The sequence below is a fragment of the Mustela nigripes genome, chromosome 5, assembly GCF_022355385.1.
Source record: "Mustela nigripes isolate SB6536 chromosome 5, MUSNIG.SB6536, whole genome shotgun sequence".
Taxonomy (NCBI): Eukaryota; Metazoa; Chordata; class Mammalia; order Carnivora; family Mustelidae; genus Mustela; species Mustela nigripes.
Genome location: NC_081561.1, coordinates 14,423,367 through 14,442,834, shown reverse-complemented (window position 1 = coordinate 14,442,834; position 19,468 = coordinate 14,423,367). Strand labels below are relative to the sequence as shown.

Sequence of the window (19,468 nt, the reverse complement as noted above, 5' to 3'; positions counted from 1 at the left end):
GAGGGCGTGGGGGGTTGTGTGTGTACACAGGCATCTTCCTCTTCTCTTTGGATTGTGTGAGGGAGCAAATCAGCTTTAGAAATTTCCCAGAGTTTGAATGAACATCCCCAAGCTTGGGCCCTGAGTACCCTTCTCCCATTGTCTATCACATCTGCTGTGTATGACAACCCACAGACCTCTGGAATGATACGGAAGATGTCCCTGCACGTCTCAGGGATGGGTCCTCAGAAGATGGGCATGGGATTACTTCCTGCACTCCTCCACTTGTCCCCACAGGGTTCTAGGCTTTGCTGTGCAGAAGCCTGAGCCCCCTCCCCTCCTTTGGTTCTCTAATTGAAGTGTGGTAAGTAGCAGATGGCCAGGTGAAAGAAAGGCCTGGGGGTTTCAAAGGAAGCCCAGAAGACCAGTGGCACAAAGAGGGAGCTTCTCCTGCTCAATTTCCCAGGTGGCGTTAACTTTGAGTCTCCCTGGGGTTTTGCATCCGTGCCTGGTTCAGTCCTAAAAGAAGTTGCATCAGACATGGCAACTCTTTTGCCTGCTTTGTTTGCGTTCTCTCCGGTGAATGAAGTATTAATAAAGGGCTCCCTGGGGCGGGGGTTTGTGCAACCTGTACTAGGAAACAAATTGAAATGTACAATTCTTGGAATAGTAGAGAAGTCATGCCAGGGCTACTGTAGGTATCTACTCTCCTTTCCACAGTTCCAGAAGAAAGTGAAAAAAAACCGTGTGGCTGCCATAATTCCCCATTTTTTCTTCACCCATGAGTTCTTGGCTTTATTTTTTTGAAGTTTGTTTTTTATGATTTACTTGAGAGAGAGAGAGAGAGGGAGAGAGAGAAGGGGTGGGGGGGCAGAGGGAGAGGGAGAGAGACCCTCAAGCAGACTCTGGGTGGGTGTGGAGCCTGACATGAGGGTGACTTCTACAACCCCGAGATCACTGAGCCGAAACCAAGGGTTGGGCACTCAGCTGACTGAGCCCCCCGGACACCCCATCTCTTTGCTTTAAAACATCAATGAAAGGGGGGTGCCTGGCTGGTTCAGTCATTGGAGCATGTGATTCTTGATCTCAGGGTTGTGAGTTCAAGCCCTGCATAGGGGATAGAGCTTACATTAAAAACAAACAAACAGGGCGCCTGGGTGGCTCAGTGGGTTAAGCCGCTGCCTTCGGCTCAGGTCATGATCTCAGGGTCCTGGGATCGAGTCCCACATCGGGCTCTCTGCTCAGCAGGGAGCCTGTTCCCCTCCCTCTCTCTCTCTGCCAGCCTCTCTACCTACCTGTGATCTCTCTCTGTCAAATAAATAAATAAAATCTTTAAAAAACAAACAAACAAACAAACAAACAAACAAACCGGCAATGAAAATCATAGGTAGATACTTAGTGAGCAGATTAAAGTCCAGGAGACACAAAGAAAGTAAGATGATAGCCAGTTGTTTGCCACCAGCTAGGGAAAGGGGAGAAACACTGTTCTTCTGGTCACTTCTCTGCTGTCCCTGCCACTGACCTAGCTGTGGAGCCGGGATTGAGAAGTGGTGGCCTTTCATGGGCACCTCAGCTTCAGAAAGGACCCAGGCAGCACCATCGGTCTAGTTTGGTCTAGTCTGGCATTTGTCTAGTTCACCTTTACAGGGTTAAAAGTGTGTGTGAGACAAAAGTGAAACCCGAGTTAGGAAACACCTACATATAACCAGTTTCCTCTTTGCCTTCATAGTTTTCTCCTAAGCACATGAAATCTCTGTAGGACCTCAGGTAAAGAAAACGTCCTCTGGGCAGCAAGCAATCACTCACAGAAGAGAGAGAGAAAAAAAAAAACAAACTACAAGATCCACTGTACAGTATCGATTCGTACCTGGCCTTCTAAAATTGTTAAAACCACGCAGAATTAACCACGCCACGGACCACCGTCGCTTCCTGCAAGTTTGTTTTTACCGCAACTTCATTGATGACCTTGGCATAGCCAAAGATTAATGAAGATGGATCCGAGTCCTTACTCCTAAGCAAAGGGCCTCCGAGCACATGATAATGGACCGGAGAGTTCTCTGTCGCTGCAGGAAGGACTCTTCAGATACGGTGTCAGATGCGCGAGTGGTGTACTAGGCAGAGCAGGTCCCTAGAGCTGTCTGAAGGCACTGGACTTCCTCGCCATGTATGGATGGATGAACACCGAGGAGTCCGGGAAGACGGGAGGAGGAGAAGGATAGGGAGACAGTGACGTGGCCAGTGTGTGGGAGCTGGACGATGTCAAGCGAGGAGAAGGCCTGGGTACCAGAGTGATGGGCAATTCCTGGGATGCACTCACTCCTCGGGGGCTCCGCTGGGTGGTGCTTTGAGAATGACCTCAATCCCAGATCGCACCAAGTCTTCCAGTTCTCGCGGCCAGTTTCCTGGGTGTTTGAAAACATGACTGTGATGTACTGTGAGGTGCTTTCTCCCTACCTGACGACTCAATCTTCCTTTCTCCCAACACTCATTTTCTTTACACAATCTGTCCAACCCCTCTCAGAGAATGGCTTCGAGTTACAGTAGAGGAGCATTTTGGAACTAATTCTTGTCCTGTCTTCTGTTTCTCTTTAATCATTTGTGCCTAAAAGACACTATTTTTTTTTTTCTTTTCTTTTAAAGAGTGTCGAGTGAAGAAGCAGTAACTGGCCAAGATGAAATGTCACCGAAACACCAAGATCCCCAGTTTCCTTTTCTCTCGCTACCACTTCTAAGAACCTTCCCACAGAGCTACAGGAACATAAATTGACAGAGAGAAGATTCGTGTTCTTAGCAGTTTCTGTCATTGGACAGGCGCGTGATCATTCTATTTCTTTCTCCAGAAACTTGACTCATTGGCCAGGCTCATTCCCAGTGATGTGTGTGCTGGAAAAAGCAGCCAAGTCTTAGCACTATGGGGGGTGATAGGCTAGCTCCCCAGTGGCAACCTTTATTTACAGTAAAGGGGATGACATTGAACTAGCACGAGCAAGGTCCACGGAAGGCTCCCTGGAAGGAGAGAGCCGACACATGGCAAAGGAGACTCTGGCTCCTATTTTCCACAGGGGTCTCCAAATAGCCGGGGGCGTGGTGCTCAGGGCATCTCACACACACACAGAGTCACATGTCACCGTTTGTTAGCTTCACCCTTGTCCTCCTCACGGTAACTATGGACTGTGATTGTTTTTTTCTCCCCCCCCCCCCCCACCCGGCACTTGTAGGAAGCAAGTCAGTTTTTTGTTTTTTGGTTTTTTTAAAAGATTTATTTATTTGTCAGAGAGAGTGAGCACAAGCAGGGAGAGCAGAAGATAGAGAGGGAGGAGGAAGCAGGCTCCCTGCTGAGCAGAGAGCCCGATGCGGGGCTCGATCCCAGGACCCTGAGATCATGACCAGAGCTGAAGGCAGCTGCTCAAGCAACTGAGCCACCCAGGCATCCCAAGCAATTCAGTTTTTGAGAAAACCAGGGAAAACACCATCACTTGGGCTCCAACGAGCCTCTTGCTTTTTCTCCATTCTCTCTGTTTTTGCCCACAAGCCACACATCTCGGGTCAGAATCCAGGCTGGTGGATGCATTTTGCAGGAGTTTCTACCTATCTGGGGGTACAGGTCTTCGTTCACCATTACGCCCTTTTTCTTTCATCCTTTTCACTTTTCCTTTGGTTTGCTTTCATCTACATAGAGATATCTCGGTTGCAAGGAGGACTCTTAAGTGAGAAGTTGCATTTTTTCCCCTTCTCTTCTTCGACGTGTGGAAGGCTGAACTAATTAGGTCACCGAGGAAGTGACACGGAGACTCTCCCATGTGCTTCCTCCTGGAGAGTCATCTTTAGATTCTTTCTGGAGACAGAGGAGGCATCTCTGTTGGGTTTCCAAAGGGCGGTATGTATATGTGCATCACAAAGAACGTGTGGGTACTTCCTCAAATCTTTAATCGTTGTTTACACACAGAAGTGTCTTTGTGCAGACCCAGCGACAATGCTTGTGAAGATGGGGTGGCGTAAGACAGCTGAGATGCCCCGGGATGAAGGTGTGGTCGGTGTGTCTGGAACTTGGGGGATGAGAGGCGAGAGGAGGCATAGAAATGGTCTTGAGCCAGACTGGGAAGGGCTTAAAGGCATGTAAGGCAGGGTGGGCTTCTTCTTGAGGACTATAGGGGAGCCCCTGAATGATCTTAAGCAGGGATCAGATTCACATTTAGGAAAGATAGTTATGGCGGCCGTGTAAATCATGGCTGTGAGGGGCACAGGTGGTAGGGCAGGGAGTCTAATTAGAAGGCTATTGAAATAACCCACAGAAGAAATGATAAGGGCCCGAACAAAATATGTTAGGGGATAATTTGAAAGCTATTAAGAAGTAGGATGGGTGGCCCTGATTTCTATCTTGCCCCACTAATAGCTGTTCTATGCATTCTCTTTATGGCTAATGAAATATGAGTCAAAAGAAGTATGTGGATTGCCTCTTCTCTCTTTCTTTCTTTCTGCCTGGAACTTGGGAACAGACAGTGTGGAGCCATGATGGACTCTTAAGGGTGGGAACATGACAGAGAGGAAAGGCCAGGAGTCTAGGGGCCCAATGACATGGCGGGCCCGGTGTACTAGCCTTGGATGGATTCCCTCTGCACTTCACACTATATAAGAAAAAAATATATCTTTTCTTCTTTAAGTCATTGCAGTATCCATCATTTTCGTCCAGCAGCCCAAAGCAATTCCTAACTGAGACAAATGGTGATACGCTGGGTGTAGGGGGTGAACAGAAGGATTTGAGGGTGAGCTCCAATTTGTTGTTTGAATGATGGGTAGATGATGATGTCAGGTGCAAAGATCAGGAATGCAAGGAGAATTTAGGAACCAGTATGCATTTCATTTTGTACATGTTGGGTTTGTGGAAACTCTGATGGCCAATCCATGTCCAAGAAATAATGTGATGTAGACCTTGGCAGGAGAGCTACCTCTGGGAATCAGCACCTTACAGATAACAGCTGAAGTCATGGGAGTGTTTTAGGTCATGTAGGGAGAGCCTGATGAAGAGGGCCAAGGGCAGAGTCCAAGAGCCTAGCACTTGGGATTGATTTGCCCATTAGCAGGGTGGGGAAGAAGCATCTAGAAAGTTTAGGAGAGGACTAGAAGAGACTGGCATCGTGGAAATCAAGAACATTTAGAGGGTGGACTAGAAGAGACTGGCATCATGGAAATCAAGAACATTTATAGGCAGAGTGTTACTAATGCTGTAGTTCAGAAGTCCTTAGAAGAAGAGAAGGTTCAGGTAGAAAAGTGGTCAGAAGATTCCTTCCTTCTACAGAAAGGCTATTCTCAGAATGATCTGTCCATGGAAAGGGGCCCACAGGTGCCATTTGTGTCATGACACCACTGTACTTCTCACTCTTTGGGAGTCTTGCAATACCTTTTATTTGTTTCACTTAAAAAAAAAACAAACAAACAATTTCCTCTTCCCCCAATTGTTCTAACTCCCCAGATGTGTCAAATGATATATTTTATTTAAGATCAAAGTGTACCCAAAGGTGTCAAATATTCATTTTAAGTTCTTTCTTTCTAAAGAGTTTTGGAGGACCCCTGTAGCAATACTGAGGTAAAATATAACTGAGATTGGATTTAATGAAATGTATCATTATACCTTTTCTATGAAGGACTCTGCTGTAAGAGGAAAATAATTTTTTTTTTTTTTTAAAAGAAGAGTAAACTAGACAAGACGTGGCAGAGGGCAAGAACACTTTGGTCTGCCTGTGTGGGACCCATGCTCCTCACAGACTCTCTGGCCTTTGCAGGAGGCTGAGCTATCATGGGCTAGACCTGCCTTTTGTCTCTGAAGTCAATTAGTGTGATGTTTAGGATTATTCTCCTAAACTTTTAATTTATTGTTTTAAACTAAGAAGTGAGGAATATATCTTCTGGGGAATGTCCTCAGATTGCATCAGCCAGGGGCTCTGAGGACCAGCTCTCTCCCTGGTCCAGGTCTCTCAAGGATGCTCAGAGAACCTCTTCCAGCTCTGGGCAGCCTCCAGCTAGAAGTGATTAAAATAATTGTTTTCACATTTAAAGGGCAGTTGAGTGGGAAACTGTAAGGTGAACTCATTGCTTTTAGCTCTCTTAGTCAGTGTCCTCCCTGGGGAACAAGTAATAGTACTCATCAGGAATATTTTAATTGGGGAGAGATCATATTTGATATCCCCAAGAAGACCCCAGATACCACTTCTATAAGGAGTGCCTTGTCGCTTAGGGGTTGGGGCTGTTTCTTGGTCCATTATCCAGCCCTGGGTGAATCAGCAGCAATGAGAGTGCTGAAGATCACTCTGGCATTTACTGTGAACTTCCTGGGTGTAAAGTTTCTCTTCAAGATGCCACACAATGATGCCTTAATATGATACCTGCTCTCAAGTTGCTTGAACCCTCAGAGAAGACATTATAGTTGAACTCATCAACTTTCAGGCTAACATTCTATAAGCATATGCATAGATAAACACACAACCCATACACTTTACAGAGATGCCATAAAACTTGGCTTATCTGGTGGTTACTTCTTTAGCCAGCTCAGCTATCCAGAAAATAAACTGAGGTCTCCCAGCAGACACATTCAATGTTTAAAAAAAGAGTTATGATTCTACAGTTCATGCATTTTTTTGCACTGTTCCAAATTCATTTCCCCCCATTTCAGATATATTCTAGAAGCTTTTCCAGAACATTGTATTAGAGTTGGGGCGATGGGTTATAGTCTATAGACCACCTACGAGGAGAAGTGATTTCCAGGACCCAACATTAAAGCAGTGGTTCTCAAACACATCTGATACACATTATCATCACCTGAGTATCTTTTTTTTTTTTTTTTTTTTTAATTTTAAATCCAGGCCGCCCCCGAGACAGAATCATACAATCTCTGGAGGTGGGACATAGGCATCGATAGTTTGGGAAGCTATGCAGATGATTCCAACATGCAGATAAGGTTGGGAGTCACTGCACTAAAGGGGAAGGAAGAACAATGGATGTTTAATGGTGGGTGTTCTGGGGCCATTATGCATGGGGCAACTACCCTTCACATTCTATAAGCAGTCCATTATTTCCTGGGGGTGCATAAAGCTGAGACCATGTCTTCAACAGGTAGTGGGGATATGCTTTCCTTCCCTGCTCATTGGTAGTCTTGGGAGATGTCCCTTTCTTACAAACACAAGACATATTAAAGGTCCCTTTTCTTTCTCCCAAGGTTTGTGCACAGGGATCCTCTGGAAATGGAGAATTTGGAAACTAGTGTGTCTTCAAGATGGGACATATTATGGTCTTCTCTGCTTGGATGATAGCCTTCGAAGGTGTTCCTTCTCCGGTGGGACAGTGTAGCCTCTGAGGTGTTAGCTCCTCTTTCTGCCAATGGGGGGTAGTGGAGAATGGATACCTCTGTTAGTCAGAGGGTCTCCCATATAGATGCCCCTGCTTCTCCTAGACATCTCTTTCCACTTCCTACAGGCCTCCTTTTTATTTCTTTCTGTCTCCATGTCTAGAACCTCCTATTGCTATATCCTACTCCCTGAGACTTGTGATTCCTCTCTCCAGAAATAAGGAGGACTCTCTCTTTTAATTCATCCTTGGGTCCTACGGACTTCTCAGCTTTGGGCATGTTGTGTCCACCCCTCCTCTGCTCTTTCAAGCTTCTGCTGTCACAGCAGAGGGTGGGGTAAACTCTGCTCTTCTGGATGGGGGCAAGAGGGGCCAGAGAAATGGGGGACAAACAGGGCCTGGGATTTCTCTCCTGGTCGACATGGTTCAACCAACGATGCTTCCTGGAAAACTGGCTACACCATACTGGGAACGTGTAAGAGAGCAAGCTATGAACTTTTGTGTTCAATATAGTATATCTCTATTATGGCAAACTTCCTAAAATTGGTTGGACAAAAGCCTAGAAAGATACACAAATATGTTAGTGGTGGTTGCTTTTTTGGATGGTATGACCATGGGTGACTAAAAAAAAAATTTTTTTTTTGCAACTTTTCATAAGGAACATATTGTTTTTCTAATTAAAAAAAGAAATGTTCAAGTTGATGCACCCAAGTCAACACAAATGTCTCAGATGTTCATTCTTCTCTGTCTAAGAAGGCGGGGAACAGAATATTCTGCTTTAGTAAGATCTACCAAAGAAGGCAGTGGGAGCAATTAAGATGTTAGTTTTTCATCCCCTAAAGGATGCCCAGGCTTGCTTCTTGGCCTATGTAATGAATACTTTCTCTGTGTTTATTTTCCTTTGTTTAAAATCTCCATTGTGTAGCACATTGTTTGGCACATAACAAGGCCATGTTCAATAAATATTGGTCCATTCAATGAAGCAAATAAAATACTGAGGCTTAGAGGCAAAGCTCTGGTTCTCTAGAAAAGTCTGCTTATTCCCCTAAATAATTATGACAAATGACATGATTTCTGTAAAATAAAAAATGTTAACACAGACCAAGTCTGTAGTCAGACAGTAGTAAGAGTGGATCTCAGTTGACGTACAGAGACAGAAAATGTACAGAAGCTTTGTAGACAGGGTAAGAATCAAGCATGACTTTGAAGAAATCAAGAGAAATTTTATAGAACGAATGGGGGCATTCCAGGCACGTGGCCTAGCTTGTGCCAAGATCTGATGGCTAGAGAAAGGTGAACATGGACAATTGTCCAAGTTGTGACCAGAGCAGATGGTGTGGTCATGAAGGATCCTGGCAGTGATCACTGTTAGCGTGGGCTTCACTGGTGAGAAATCCATAAAGAAGGAAAAGAAGGATATTAGATTTCCTTAAACCCATAAAGAAGGATATTAGGTTTCCTTAACTTCATGAAGGAGGATATTAGATTTCCTTTGGATGTTTGTAAATGCAGAGCTTGTGCTAGATTTTGTGGGGAAGGTGTTCCGAAGGCCCTGCTCTGCTCTCTTCTCTTCCATTCTATAGCAAACAAGGAGAAGCTTCTTCTAGAGAGGCATGTGGGAGGAAGCTGAGCCATTGTCCTCACCCTTCTTTCTCTCACCCAGTTAGCTCTCCAGGCAGCCCTAGAAGATGAATATCATAGGGCAGATGTGGATGAGAAAACTGTCCCCTCCAAAGGCGCCGTTTGGCCTTGAACATCCAGGAGGAGGAGGAATCTGATCTCCTTGATGGTTCATTGAAGGGCTCTTCCTCCCTCCTTATCTCCCAGACCTCCTTGCTTTCCATGGAACTGTTCTCATTGATCGCTTCTCCGTTCCAGATACCTATTGCCTGTTGGGTCCCCTGTACCACCCTGTTTCTCTCGCCGTGCTCATTGCTTATGCAGCTAACTACTCTTACAGGATGCCCATGGCTTCCCTTACAGCCCTTATCCCAGGAGCTGCCAAGTCTGTCTGCACCCTGATTTCTCTCCCAAGCTCAGACTTTCATTTCTCAGCATCTGCCGGAAACATCCCACTATCTCTAGGTCACTCTAACATAGCATGATCCAAAACAAAACTCAGTTTCTTCTTGCCCAGCCTGCTCCTCTTTTGCTCCGGGTGCCTGCCTCACCATTCAAACAGAATGCCTGTTTGCTCTGGATTCCCTCCCACTCACCTCCTATGACTGGTTAATCACCGCCTCTTGCTCATTCTACCTGGACAATGTCTGCTGGATCTCTTCACTTTTCTTGATCACCCCCATGCTAATCTTGACCCTTAACCTCTTTCTTCTGTGTCTGTTTGCTGACTCTTAACTGGTCCTCCCCCCTTTAGTTCTCAGTTCTGTTTTTTCCCTCTGTCTCTCTCTTTCCACTCTATCTTCGTTATTTGCTGGCAGAGTGGTCATCCTGAAACAAAGTGGGTTATGTCAATTTTGCTTAAGAAATGCTAAGGGCTCCCCCTGGTCTAAGGATTGAGGGCGAGCTCCTGAGTGTGGCTTACAGAGGCTGCCCAGCCCAGCTCTGGTGCTTTCCCAGATGTGTCTTACATCACCTGTTCTCACCTTCCCCTCTGCACAGGTCCCCATCCACACAGAAATACTCTTTGTGCCTCATACACAACTTGATTCCATTCTCTCCTTTTGCAACTGCGACCTTTCCCTGATCTGGCATTCCCTCTTGCCCGACCCACAAACTCCTGACCAAGAATTGTCACATACATGGCCGTTTGCTGCCCTACTCATCCTTCCTAGCACAGCCCTTGGCACCTTGGCAACGACTTGCCCGTTCCTTTGTCCATGCTTCGATTAGAGTTTGTACAAGGTGATTTATTTCTGTGGTTATCTCGCTTGTACAGCATCTGTCCTATAGAAGGCGAGAGCTGAGTATTTGTCTTCTCAGTCCCAGATCCGAGCACAGAGCCTGGTACTGGGTAGACCCTCAATGAGTATTTAGTGAATGAAGTAGTGAATACATTTTGCATTCTTTTCACATTTTGAATTCCCTCCCACCCTGCAAAAGGTCCTATTTTTCTTTAGAACTTCATCACCGAAGGTTTAACAGTAGAAGTATTCTTATCCCCTCTCCCTACGTTTGCATGGAGGGGTGAGAATTTCCTTGCCTCTGGCGCATGCGTGTATGCGTGTGGTGAGGGAGGGATAGGGGAGAGACACCTCTGGGGCTACATATAATGTGTGTAGCTGGTCTGCCTGAGTAGCACACGAGAGCCATGTAAGCTCTTGGTGGGCTTGGCTGTCCTCAGGAAACCCACTTTCCTCGGAGGCCCTGTACTAAGTTGCCATCACTGTACAGAAGACTGCCCTTTGCTGAGAAGGCCTGCCTATGACCGCGTGTGTGGGTTTAATTGTGGCTTTTTTTGTTTGCTTGTTTTTTGATTCAGGGCAGATACTAGAAAACCCATCTGTTTCTGGGTCTAAGCTTTAGACTCCAATCGGCTTTATCAGACATAAAGCAGATACTTTCATCCCCGTCTGTCTGATTCCTGTGACTGCCTCTTGATTGGTCCCAACTTAGAGCTGGGTGGGGAAGGAATTGGGGACAGAATTGGGACAGGAATATTATTTATTTGCTCCTCCCAAACCCCAGTAATGATCCTATGACTCTACCACGAAGAAATCAGGAGTTTTACTCAAACCCCAGCCATCTGGAGGACTCTTAAGCCACGGAACGATTTTGGAGAGAGATTCTACTTCACAGGGCGAAGGGGTGACTGGGATAGAAACTTGTATGTGGGAAGAGCCCTACACTATTTAAACGAATGAATGAAACGGTTTGTGGGCAACAAGTTACAGATTAAACTCAAGTAACCTGAGGCAAGAGAAGAAATGGATTTTCCGTTTTCATCTATCAGATCGGCAAAGACCAGAAGGTTTAATAATCCACTGTGTTGGAGAGGGTAGGGGAAAATAAACAATCTCATTTGTGGCTGGTAGGCATGTGCTTTGTTAAAATAATCTGTGGAAGGGGCACCTGGGTGGCTCAGTTGGTTAAGCATCCCACTCTTGATTTCGGCTCAGGTCATGATCTCAGGGTTGAGCCTTCCGAGGGCTCTGTTCTCAGCACAGTCTGTTCAGTCTGTTCGTCCCTCTCCCCGTCCTTTAGCTTCTCTCCCTCTCTCTTTCTCAAAAAAAAAAAAAAAAAAAAAAAAAAAAATCTTTGGAAGGCAATTTAGGAGTATCGATTAAAAATACGTGGGCATATGACTTTTGACCCAGCCATTCTGTTTCTAGAAATCTGTACTGTGGATCTACAAACATGCACAATGACTGAGTATTCATTGTCACATCATATACAATAGGACACATTTAGATATTTTCTGATTGTCCAACAGAAAGGAGGGTGCATCCTAATGGGTTATTTTTAGCTGTAAGGAAAGAGGAGCACACGCCTTATATACCAGTATGGGACAGTTTCCCATACTGACAAATGGAAACCATCAAAGTACACAACATTGAGTTCGTTATGCTATCATTTAAAAAAAGAGAGCGAGACAAAACGTATTTGCTTGTAGTGCTTTTATCTAGAAATACACAATAGAAGCTGATAACATTGTTTGCCTCTGGGAAGGGGAGCCAGATGGCTGGGAGAACAAGGTTAGGAGGGAGACTTCCCTTTAAACCATTTGTACCTTTTAAATTTTAAACAATGTGAATATTTAATATTTAAATTGTTTCATTAAATTACAAGTCACCCACTCGCACACACATATACACTTTGGTTTTTGTTTTAATTGAAAGGAAAACATTTTCAGGTGCTGGGAAGAAACCAGGCATTAGTTTAGATAACAGTCTCGGGAGGACTGAGGAAGTACGCATTAAAGCAGGCTTAAAGGGATAATTCGGTAGCAGGGTGGACGGTATGCAGGCTCTGAGCTGAAAGTAGATTTGCTTTCTGTGTGATTGTAGGCAAGTTATCTCTCTAAGCTTCAGTTTTCCCTTAAAGCAGGGATAAGACCAGTATCTGACTCACAGGATTGCTGTGCAGACAGCCCGAGAGAATGTGGGTATAACCTGTGTAAAGGTGGGTTCCCATGTGGTCCTGTCTTCGCTTTGAATCACATTCAAAAGAGAAAAACAAGTTAACAGAGATGCTTAATCAAAAGCAATTCAAGTGTTTACAGTAGTCTCTTAAGAACATTCCAAGAGGGTAATGTATGCCTAAGAAATAGCTATACTTAAAAAAATTTCTCTGCCTTCAATTTGTCCAGCCCTCACTTTCAACACAGAGTAGCTGTGCTTGAAAATTTCTCCTTATTCCACTCTCAACTGCCAAGTAAAACTTCTCGTACTCACTCTGCCGTGTTTTCTTGGAGCCATTCTTTTTTTAATGCCAGGAGTTCTCTTCATTTCAAATATAAATCTTCTTGCCTCTCAGGCTTACAGTATTTTCCCGCAATCTGTGGATTAAGGCCCATGAGCCGACGATATGGGGAAGTGCCAAGTAAACCAAACCAGAATTTTACTAGTGGAAGTGGGGGTGGAGAGACCTAGAAAGGGATGGAAAACAGGCTTTAAAAATATTCTTATATTAATAATTTTTGCCCCCATTACACATGTAAGGAATTTATAAAATTGCCTGGCATATTATAAGCACTCAATAAATTTTGGCTATTAAAATTATTCATACTAACCACTTTTCCACAACCTGATAATACTCACGTTAACATTGACAGAGAGTCTGTTATGTGTCAAGCACTCTTCTAGCATTGTACATGTATTCATGCCCGTAAGCTTTACAACAACACTGTAAACATAGGTCTTTCCATAACCCTTATTTTATAGATGACCTCTAGAGAGGTTCCGTAACATGGAGTGACAAGGTAGGAAGGGGGAGTGTCAGTACTTGAAGCCAAGCTGCCTGACTCTAGTCTCCTGTTGGCCGCCATGTTGGATTACCTCTAAGTCATGTTTTCTATATAATGTACTTATCAGGGACCAAGCCAATTTGACTCTTCTGTCTTGGATGTTTACTCAGGGTACTCCTCTTCTACTTTCCATAGTCCCTGGGGGTCCCAAGTGAGATATGGGCAAATAATAAGGGTGGTGGGTCTCCATAAGTTCCTGGGAAGACAATTACTCTTGGATATTGAAGGTTTCTGGCTCTGGACCAGAGAAAGCCCCCTGCCAGTGAATTCTTAACGAACATGTTTGATGGTTGTCTTCATTGCCTCCCTACTTACCTATGTACTAAGGAAAATAATTCCAGTGTAACTAGATCACTAAATGCCCATAACAATTCAGCTTATTCTGGGGGATGTCCCGGAATATTTGCTTCCCAGCTGCTAGTGCAACAAGAACTATAGTCTTGACATATCCATGTATTTTCATTCCTTGCTATCAGGCTGTCCTGGCATTGAATCTATCAATTCAGGGGAAGGAGGAGACCACCCAGAATAAAGAATCTTGGCTTAGCTGTGGGTTTCGTGTTAGAATTGTTATGTGAAAAGTGAGAGAGTCTTCAAATCAATGCTTTGCTGCGAGAGAAAAGTGTTTCCCAAATTCCAAAAAGCTTCCATCTGTATATCAAGAGTAAAACTTGGAGGCCTGAGATAGTGTTATTATTTTGAGCCATGATGGAGGAAAGAGAGAATATGATATAAGGAAAGTTTCTATACTGCTGGAAATAGAAAACCCTTTTGGTTCAGGGAGGTAGAGTTGAAAGGAAGAGAGAGAGAGAAGTCTTAATTTCTTCCTCAGAATTCAAATCTCTTGGCAAAGTGGGCGCTGTCGGAAGTCCAGAAGCGGTAGGTAGTAAACTCATCCTGAATAAGCTGAGGGTGAGTCAACATGAAGGGAGCTGGACTCCCTCTCCATGTTCTGAATTTGAAGGGAGGTCACCTCGCATGGTGCTGCTGGCTCAGGTAGGGCAGCCCTACTCAGAAGGCGGCAGTGTGATGTGTTAGCCAACGTGCTGCAGCTCCATGCTCTGCCCCATGCTGCTGCCACAGTGTGCTTCAGTGGGAGGTGTGGATGAAGCCGAGGGACAGGTTGGTGAGTTTCACCATGGTGAAGGGCCAAGTTGTGCTGAAGAGGAGGGTTGGAAAGGTGATTGCAAATTGTGTCCTCCTCCCTGCCCCAATTCATATGTTGAAGTCCTAACTCTAGCTACCTGTGGAATATGACCTTATTTGGAGATAGGATCTTGAAATTAAATGGATGGGCCCTAATCCAATATGGCTGATGTCCTTGTAAGAGGAGATTAGGACACAGACACGCACAGATGGATGGATGATGTGAGAACACAGCGAGAAGGTGGCCATCTACCATCCAAGGACTCGGGAGGAACCAACCGTGCTGACACATTGACCTTGGGCTTGTAGCCTCCAGAACTGGAAATACATGTGGGAAAATAGGATTTCTGTTGTTTAAGCCACGCAGTTGGTGTTATTTTGTTAATGGCAGCTCCAGCCAACTAAGACAGCAATATGGATTGTTAAACATTTAGGATAAAACTAATAATCCCAGAGGTCCAGAAGCAAGTTATAGGCATAGTGTAGATCTGAAACCAAGGGAGCAAAATGGGATGGTAGAGAGGCTGGGAGTGCCAGATAAGAGCCCAGGTAGGGCTAGGAGGTGGCTCTAACACATGCTACTCAATTGACTTTTTAGTGAAGTTGCAAGTTCTTCTCCATGATTTCCCCAAACCAATCCAGTGCCAGGAGACCATATAAATCGCTCCTAATTTTCCTAACTTTTCCTCCTATCCATGGAGATTAAGGATACATAGCAGGCAAAAATAGAGTGACACTGAGTTTATTAGTTGTATTCTCTGGGTCCCTATCAAGGGAGGAGGTGTTGGCAGGTGCTGGTGTTCGGCTGGGGAGGGCAGATGGAATGATGGCAGAGGAAGACCCAAATATCTTTATAGACAGTCTTGTTTTCATCTCTTCCTGAGAGGGCAGTTGCTGTGGTCTCTTAGCACCATGACAGATAGTCCCAGACTCACAACACAATGTGATTTATGATATCCATAAATCACAGAGCTAAATGTTATGATTAAATCTCATATTTACAGCTACGAAGTCAAAAGGGGTGGTAATCATTTTTAATGTAAGACTGTGGTTCCTGTGTCAACAATGTATGATTCTGCACAGCCTGGGTCTGGTATGAATGCAGTAGGAAAGTTGAACCTGCACCCACATATCACCCAACGAGACCCGGCTGGGACATGATGAGGTGCAGAGAATGTCCCAGTCACCTTAGCACTTTTCCCCACTGTCCCCATTTCAAGTTGGGAACCATACAGTTAAAGTAAGTATTACGGTTGTACAGGGAATGTGGAATTGGATGAGTTATTTGCCAAGAAGGTCGTTCTTACTTTGTTCCAGAAGAAATGACATCTTGAGACATCATTAATTAAAACTTCATCTGTTTTGCCACGATCCCTCTCTTCTTCTGTTTCTTCCCCTTCCCTGTCACATCAGCAATTAGTTCAAACAGGCTGCTGTGATGATGCTGCCATTAATTAATTTCTCTTCACATCAATAGAGACCGGTGGCTAGTGGGGCGTATTAAAAATCAAGAAGACCCCACACATAAGCATTCCATCTGTCCCTGATGCACTGGGTTTCCCTTTAGCCACATTTAGTGTTCACTCTCATGGAAGATGGTGGGCTGACAACCTTGTAAAACTACATCTTTTTTTCTTTGAGTAGCTACAGTATGCGTTTTGTTGTTGTTGTTGTTGTGTTGTTGTTTTTTAAATAATGGAATCTCAGTTTGGTTCCCGAGACCCACACGGTATTCTGCTCCCACTTCTAATCTGTGCGAGTGGCTGTGTGAACATAAATACATTGCATTAGGAGCCCTGTGGGGAAAGGACCAGGATCAGACCTACAACTTACTTTTCCCCCTGAAGGGCTCGGGTCAACTTGACAAAGTCCTTAGGAAATGGGGCTGAGCTATGCTAGTACTGAGCTAGATCGGCAGTGGAGGCAAGAAAGGGGAGCTCAGAGGAGCTCAGAGGGTCCCAGCCTTCCTAGGGTCCCTGACCCTGGAAATTAATATTTGAAACAAGGTGTCAAATGATTTGGGCTTGGTTGTCTGACACAGACTATGTGAATAGTAAGGATTTAGGGAAGGCAAGAGGCCCAGGAGCCTGAGTTAGGCAAGAAGACTTAGGGATATCAACAGTGAACTTGGCCGCCAAGAGATAAAATCCATCCTCTTGGGTTCATTTGTGAGAGTGAATATGCTGAGCTATTTTTCCCCCCATTCTAAGCCTGAACTGTTGGGTAAGGTTCATACTTCCTTAGGGAATAATCAAGGGCATTGGTCATATCATTTGGCTAAATGGCAGCAAGATATGATCGAATCTTCTGTGTAGGGTGACAGAATTTAATTCCATGTTCTGAGCGAAGCATCATGATGACTCTTGCATCTAATGAACACTTACTCCCCTCCCCCACCCCGCCTCATGCAAATGTCTTTTAATGGACGTCTACTGGTTACTTCTCATTTAGCTCTCTGACAGGGAGAGGAAGAGTAATAGTATTCCCCTTACCGCTGGGGCTGAGGTTTAGAAAGAATCTGCTGAACGAGGGAGAAGAAACATTTGTTTTCCAAAGGTGAGAAAACCCAGGACAACAAGAAGAATCCTGAAACGTAAAACTTATTTTCCTCTTAGTGTAGTAATTAAGGTGTTCTTTGTAGGAAACTTACAAAACTCAAACATTTATAGAGAAGAAAATAAGAACCATCTGTACTTTCACAGCCAGGGTATCTGTATTATCAGAGTGGATTTCCTCCATTTATCCATACAATACGAAACTATCAAAAATATTTCTCTAAAATTGGATTGTGGTATGTTTGTACTTTTGTATTTCACTTTTTTTTTGGAACATTATATCAGAAATATAATGGTAAAAATTTTTTAGCACTGCCTCCCTCTCTGGCTTACCTCTCCCCTTGGGTACGTAGTAGGATCGCATTCCCCCCTCCCACTGTTGTAGGTAGGTGGAGCCACGTGACTGGTTCTGGCCAATGGGCTGTCATCCTAAGTGAGGTGCCTCGCTTCTGGGTTCAAAGTGCCTCGCGGGATGACCTTGCCTTCTCTTTCCAGCCTGAGAGGTTGGTCTTAATGTCATCTGAGCGTTTGGGGCTCCAGGTGAGTGCATGGAGGGAGCCCCCACCAACCCCTCTGGCCTAATCCCATCTGGATGTGGAGTGTGAACTGGGAAGTGCTTAAAACTACTGAGTTTTTAAAAAGCTGTTACTGCAGGATGACCCAACCTGTCTCAATGAAGACCCCATTTTCTCATGTCAGGAATTCTCCTGAAAACTGGATTTCTAGCGACGACAGTAATTTTTGCGTTAGATCCATATTCTAAATTTTATTTAGTCATCCCCTATTGTCAGGCATATATTTGTTTCACACTTTTTTTTTTTTTAATAGCACAGCTGTGAAAACTCTTAAGTGCTTATCTGATGTATTCTCACGAGAAATTTTTATAAATGGACTAGTTAGGTCAGAAAAATATGAATGTTTTCAAGGCTGTGGATACAAATTGACAAAATTCTCTCCAGAGACGTTTTTTGTTTGTTTTTTTTTGAGTTTATACCTCCTTTGGCAGCCCAGGAGAGTGCCCCCTTTCAATGTTGCCAAAACTGTGCCTTATAAGTTTAAGTACTTTTAAATTTTTTGCGCAATTTTAAACAAAGCAATTGCCATGGATTTGAATAACAATGAGTTGGAGCTGTCTTGAAATGCCCTTTTGCCTACTTGTATGTTTGTGAATGCTGTGAAGGGTAGCCTGACCTACTGGGGCTCTTTTTTTGTCTTTTTCCTGTTGATTTATAACTACTTTACAGCCTAACTCTTCAGATTCTTGTTGATTTAAATATTTTGATATTTTATATAGTTCCAGGGAGCACAATGAGACAGGTTTGTATGGGATAGATGTTCCCTAAGGAGAGTTAATTATAGCCTTCAGAATGAGGGAAGGAAGAAGGAAAGCCTCTGAGGCGTGCCTGTCCTTCAGGGATGCTCCCTGAAAAGCCATCCGGCATGGGGGAAGAAGGGAGGGGTCTGCCTGGTGCTCTGCGGTGACTCGGGGACACCAAGGGAGAGTGAGCCGTGCAGCAGCATGTCCTGGTGTTGCCAGACACAGATGTCACCCGACCTGACATGAACCCCAGCATTCGAGAAAGTTCTAGGTTTCCACAGGCAAGGCTCTCAAACACCTTAGTGGGGGGATCACGGGATGGCAGGGCATTCTCCTAGAACAAGTCTGTATCGGTGAAGAGCTTCCCTTGAGCGGAGGAGGTGGGACCTGCACAGGAGTTGACTGTCCTGTGTCCCAGGATAGAAAAAGTGCAGGTGACGTACAGCGCCTGCAGGGGTTGGGGGTGGGGGGTGGGTGGTTGTGGGAGTGGTTTGCTCCTACCTGGGGGGCAGGTGGGAGGGAATGAGGGCACCGGGAGGTGGTATTTGGCCCGATCATGCAAGTTAGGTATTCTGAGACATACATATACTAAATATGGAGCATTATTTAAAAAAAAAAAGATTCCACGTTTATCTGACATCCAAATTGAACCCTGCATCCTGTGTTTGCTGTCATGCTAGAGGCAGATGGGGGTGATGGCTTTCGGGGGGCCCCCATCACTTGGGCCTCTTGAGGATAGGAGGAAAGTGGGAATGGTCTTCTGGGATGTGGGGTCCAGCGCGGGACCCCGGATGCTAGGTCTAAGGGCTGCAGTGCTTAGAGATGTTACGGGGATTAAAAATTAGAGAACAGATGTAAAGTCACTTGGTAAATGTTGGTGAAGTGACTTGGTAAGTTGTTATGATTGTGAATCCCTCTTGGGTGTGGCGAGTGGTAAATTTACCTTAGCACCATGAAAAAGTCAATCAGTTGGCCCATGGGCTACACAGAAAATTATTCAAACTAATTTTTTTCATTCTTTTTTTTTAATTTTAAGATTTTATTTATTTATTTGAGAGAGAGAGCGAGAATGGGAGAGAGAGAGCATGGGAGGGGAGAGGTCAGAGGGAGAAGAAGGCTCCCAGCATGCGGGACTCTATCCTAGGACTCCAGGATCATGACCTGAGCCGAAAGGTGTTGCTTAACCAACTGAGCAGCCACGGAGCCCCC

At 44.8% G+C, this 19,468-nt stretch overlaps 1 long non-coding RNA gene across 1 annotated transcript in view; it reads left to right on the top strand.

Annotated features, from left to right (window-relative positions):
* Positions 1–19,468, top strand: part of LOC132018792 (uncharacterized) — a 186,968-nt gene that overhangs the window by 166,599 nt on the left and 901 nt on the right. The window lies entirely within an intron of this gene.